The sequence below is a fragment of the Homarus americanus genome, unplaced genomic scaffold (genome assembly GCF_018991925.1).
Source record: "Homarus americanus isolate GMGI-L3 unplaced genomic scaffold, GMGI_Hamer_2.0 scaffold12662, whole genome shotgun sequence".
Taxonomy (NCBI): Eukaryota; Metazoa; Arthropoda; class Malacostraca; order Decapoda; family Nephropidae; genus Homarus; species Homarus americanus.
This window is the reverse complement of record NW_024748230.1, coordinates 515,711-521,770: the sequence shown is the minus strand read 5'-3', so window position 1 is coordinate 521,770 and position 6,060 is coordinate 515,711.

Below are 6,060 nucleotides of genomic sequence, written 5' to 3'. Positions count from 1 at the left end.
CAGGGGAGGGGGGCAGGGGAGGGAGGAAGGAGGGAGGAGGGGGGGCAGGGTGGGGAGGGAAGGCAGGGGAGGCAGGGGGCAGTTTGGGAGGAAGGGAGCAGTGTGGGGAGGGAGGGGGCAGGGGTGGGAAGGGGCAGTGGGGGAGGGGGCAGGGGAGGGAGGGAGGGGGTGTGGGGAGGGAGGGGGGTAGTGGGGAGGGAGGGGGGAGAAGGAGGGAAGGGGGCAGGTGGGAGGGAGGGGGCAGGTAGGGAGGAAGGAGGGGGAGGGAGGGGGCAGGGGGAGGGAGGGAGGAGAAGTGTGAGAGGAAGGAGGGGGCAGTGTGGCAGGAAGGGGCAGTGGCAGGAAGGCAGGGAGGGAGGAAGGAGGTGGGGAGGGAGGGGGTAGGGCAGGAAAGGGGCAGGGGAGGGAGGAAGGAGGGGAGGGAGGGGGCAGGGGAGGGAGGGGGGCAGGGGAGGGAAGGGGCAGGGAGGGAGGGGCAGTTTGTGGGGAGGAAGGGAGAAGGGGGGGAGGGGAGGGGAGGGAGGGGAGGGAGGGGAGGGAGCAGAGGGAGGGAAGGGAGCAGTGTGGGAGGGAGGGAGGGAGAGTGTGGAGGAGGGAGAAGTGTGAGAGGAGGGCGAGGTGGCAGGGGAGTGGGGCAGGGAGGGCAGTGTGGGAGGAGGGCAGTGTGGGAGGAGGGGCAGTGGGAGAGGAGGGTGTGGCAGGGAAGGGGCAGTGTGGGAGGAGGGGCAGTGTGGAGAGAGAGGTGTGGGAGGAGGGGCAGTGTGGGGGGAGGGGCAGTGTGGGAGGGAGGGAGCAGTGTGGGAAGGAGAGGAGGGAGCAGTGGGGAGCAAGGGAGGAGCAGTGTGCGGAGCAAAGGGAGAGGCAGTGTGGGAGGAAGGAAGGTGTTCAAACACGTAGTCCTCTGTCAATATCATGTTCATCTTCACCCATCCAAATAATTCAGGTGTATCTCATCCTGATTGAGTTACGTTCCACGTGTCATGACTATCGAGACTCTACTGCATGAAGTAGTAGGCGCTAAACAGGGAGGTACTACCGCCTGGGAAATATTGGAAGCATAATGTGTTGTCTAATGGTAGACCCTGCTTATGTCACCAAGTCCCAGGTTGCTAATCTGACTTTCTGCCTCATTACACATTTACAGGATCATAATTGTTTCCTTACTATTGACAACACAACACCATATCGTTCTCACCTTGATCTTTCTTCAGTTTTTATTTATCCTTTCTTTATAATAATAATAATAATAATTATTATTATTATTATTATTAATTATTATTATTATTATTATTATTATTATTATTATTATTATTATTATTATTATTATTATTATTATTATTATTATTTATTACTATATTATATTATTATTATTATATTATTATTGTTTTTATAAATCATATTTCTATTTATTTATTTTTATTATTATATTATTATTTTCGCCCCCAGGCACGATATAATTGTGATCTGTGCAAGAATGGGCTAAAAAAGAAAAAAAAAAAATCGTGGCGTTGACTAGATGGTCTTTGCTCTTTTACTGGGAAAAGATGGGAGGTTGAGCACCCCTTCTGGGCCGGGGTTCCACAATGCCGAGTGGCTAGGCGCTAGCTAAGATGATAGCGCCACCAGCCAATAGATTATGGCTAGACTCAGTTTCAAAGACGGAAATTTAAAGATTAGAAGTAGGTTTGTTAAGCAGTTTTGGTTCGGTTAATCAAGTTAGGTCAGGTCAGGTTAGGTCAAGTTAGTTAAGATCAGGTTGTGCCGTGTTCCTTGTGCATTTGTTTAATCACCGCCTTAACAACATCCAACATCCTCTATCCTGACTGAGTGGTGTGAGTGGGATGGAGCTGTGAGCTGTTTCTAAACACACACACACACACACACAAAACGATAACATCCTACAAGCGAAATATGGCAGCATCAGGAGACACAAAATAACAACTTCCTACCAGCTCTTGCGTCGGACATTCCCCCTCCCCCCCCCCCAGACCACACAACGTCTAGTTACAGTATATTTTCTTGAATTGTTATCAGTGACGTCATAAATGAGGCTGACTAACGAGAAGATCTTATCCTTTTGCATCTGAAGTTACAAGGAACACTTTTTTGCATAGTTTAAAACAACTTCCTCCCCATCACCCCTTCACCTTAAGACACCTCTCTCCCCCATCACCCTTCACCTTAAGACACCTCTCTCCCATCACCCCTTTACCTTAGGATATCTCTCTCTCCCCATCACCCCTTCACCTTGGGATATCTCTCCCCATCACCCCTTCACCTTAGGATATCTCTCTCCCCATCACCCCTTCACCTTAAGACACCTTCTCCCCATCACCCCTTCACCTAAAGACACCTCTCTCTCCCCATCACCCCTTTACCTTAGGATATCTCTCTCCCATCACCCCTTCACCTTAAGACACCTCTCTCCCATCACCCCCTTCACCTTAGGATATCTCTTCCCCATCACCCCTTCACCTTAAGACACCTCTCTCCCCATCACCCCTTCACCTTAAGACACCTCTCTCCCCATCACCCCTTCACCTTAAGACACCTCTCCCATCACCCCTTCACCTTAAGACACCTCTCTCCCCATCACCCCTTTACCTTAGATATCTCTCCCATCATCTCTTTACCTTAAGACACCTCTCTCCCCATCACCCTTCACCTTAAGACACCTCTCCCCACCCTTACCTTAAGATATCTCCCATCAATCTCTTCACCTTAAGACACCCTCTCCCCACTCCCCCACCTTAAGACACCTCTCTCTCTCCCCATCACCCCTTTACCTTAGGATATCTCTCTCCCCATCACCCCTTCACCTTAAGACACCTCTCTCCCATCACCCTTCACCTTAGGATATCTCTCCCATCACCCCTTCACTTAAGACACCTCTCCATCACCCCTTCAACCTTAAGACACCTCTCCCCATCACCCCTTTACCTTAGGATATCTCTCCCCATCACCCCTTCACCTTAAGACACCTCCTCCCCATCACCCTTCACCAATCCCATCACTGTGCCTCCCTTTTAAACCAGTGATACCGCATCCAGCTGTCTGACTCCTCACTGATGAAAAAAAATCCGCCATGTAGAATTTTTTCTGGGATTGGTTCTCCGTTTAGGTGTTCAGTTCGTAGGTCAGGTGTCATTAGTACTGAAACTATAGGTAAAGACTAGTTTGTTACCATGGTTAACTGCCCTTCTGTATGTAGTTATAAAAATTATATTTTCTTGAACCTGTGAACTTATTGGAGTGTGTGTGTGTGTGTGTGTGTGTGTGTGTGTTGTTCTTAAGTAACAATAGTTGATATAAATTTGTTACTGAATACTTGATATAATTTATATATCATTAAACAATTCTTTATTTATTTATCATCCATCTCTTTATCTTGTTTAATTACTATCTAACAACACTATTAGATTTTATCATTTAAGAACATTTTATTTAATTAGCTTTTATATTTTATATACTGATGTTATTTATTTTTGTTATTGCACGACATATGTATGGTTGTGTTCAAGAGCACTGTGTGTTACAGTATGAGCTCTGTTTAGTGACCTGTTTAGGTGGTATATCAGTGATGTCATGTCAGGCGGCAGGAGGTGCTGTTGCGTCTCAGCCTTGTACACACTGTTTAATCCAGTTAAGAGAATCATATCTCTGAATCTTTTAATGTTGTTGGACTTCTATGTTACAAAGTTTATTACGCGATTAAAGACCTAACCTAACTCCAACCTAACTTAACAGTTCTATGGAAACGATAATACCTGGAACGTCAAGCAAGACCCTCAAGGCTACATCATGAGGTTGACTTCAATTATTCTGTATGTTGAGCGAATTAGCTGCTGTAATGTAGTACAAGGGCTAAAGACGCCGAGGTACTTAAAATGAGACATAGTAGTGTTGTTCTTGTTAGGTTACTGTCTTGTTTAGATGTTGACTGTGGAAATGATGACCAGGTTTTCTCACAGGCTGCGTCTATGTAGTTCACAATGGCTGTAGTATTAACTTAGCTAAGCGTGATGTTACAGTGGCTGTTCGGATTGATTTTAACAAATGCATTCTAAGTACATCTTGGGACTAACAGGAGATGCTTCTTGATTTCACGTTTGTTGCTTTGAAATAGTGCTGCAGCCTTTTGTGGGGAAAAAGATCTTATACAAGGTAACAGTTAACCTTCTATATATGTCCCTTTTACCTAGTTCGTTTAGGTGCTATGAGTTGCCAATAGGTTTTAAGTAAAGAAATGCATTGTATTGTGTTTTCTGTCCCCATAAACGCTACGAATAGAGTGACGCAGTTACGTACACTTTTATTATGTGTGAAATGTATACATGTATTTCGATTCCATATAACAGTGTGCCGAGAGCCATTCTACACAAGCGGCAGTTGAGTGATATGGGACGAAAGGTATCAAAGCTATGGTTTTAAGCACAATACTGTTGTCCCATGGCATAGGTATGTGACCTGTGGCATGGCTCGTATAGTGGATTACCAGGCTGCTATGTATTCACCTGCAGGGGCTGAAGATCCACCCGCACTATCAAGCATCCACTCATATGGAACATCACCCCTCACTGTTCCTCACCTTAGCATAAAGTTAATAAGATCCTTGTGAGCTGCCCCCTCCTCCCGTCACAACAGCTACGCCACTCACTACACCCACCCGTCGCTAAATCACCACTTGCAGATTTTACAACCCGTAAGTCCGCTGGCGTTGGCACCTGCCCTCCGCGATGGAATATTGATAACTGCTGATGGTGGTGGTAAATGTTAGGCCAGCTCATATTCTTGTCAGAGTTCACTGATATATTAGCCCAGGTTCTTCCACTCACAGTTGATTAATTTATATCACCAAAGTCGGTCATATTAAAGCACACCTCAAAGTGACGTGTGTGCCATTTAACGCTCGTAAATTTGGTTCATTTATTTCTGCTTAAGAAATCTTATTATTATTATTATTATTATTATTATTATTATTATTATTATCTTTTTTTTTTTTTTAGTAAAGTTTGTGAAGGAATAAGTTGTTGGTGTTTTTTTTATTCTATTACCGGTGCTGTGTTCTGCCTCTGCCTCCTCACTATGGGTAATGATTGCCCTAAAGAAGCACCTGTAGTGTACATCATCCAGGAACCATGGATCTCTCTTAATGTTGATGTATTTACTAACTTGGTACATATTGCTACAAGTCTACTGTTATACACACACACACACACACACACACACACACACACACACATACCAACAATATCATGCACAATTTGAACCCTGGTCACGGCCTTAAAAATGCTATGAATTGAAGATTTGGTATTAAGGCTACTATCGTCTTGGATTTCAGTGATTCATCATATAATATCAGTCAGGGTGAGGTTACGTTTACAAAGTCCCCCCTGTTCTCTTCCTAGATATCCACTACCCCGAACCCTCCTCCACCACCCCCTCCCCTCCTCATTCATCCATCACTCCAGACAGCATCAGGTAGGAAATCACATCCTCTATCCTCGCTCCTGTAGACATTGAGTGATTAATATAATTTTAATCACGGTATAAGGTATAAACAGCATTTAGAACCTATCCACTACCTTCAGCCACCCTGACTGCCTCTGTCCTTCGCTAAAGACGGCATCAATCAGGAGATCCCACCCTGTGTCTGTTCTCCTCCGCCCCCGTGTCCGTCCTCGCCGCCCCCCGTGTCCGTCCTCGCCGCCCCCCGTGTCCGTCCTCGCCCGCCCCCGTGTCGTCCTCGCCCGCCCCCCGTGTCCGTCCTCGCCCGCCCCCCGTGTCCGTCTCGCCCGCCCCATGTCCGTCTCGCCGCCCCGTGTCCCGTCCTCGCCCGCCCCGTGGCCGTCCTCGCCCGCCCCATGTCCGTCCTCGCCCACCGCGTGTCCGTCCTCGCCTCTGTAGACAGAATTTTGATCATGTAGATGAAGAAGCCTTTTTCGTAGATGATGGATTCCTTGATTTATATATGTAAATAAACAAAGGCTTATATCTATCCTCTAAGCTGATAATTATTGGTTTTTTTAATAATCTTTTTAGTGTTTCATTTGTCACGTT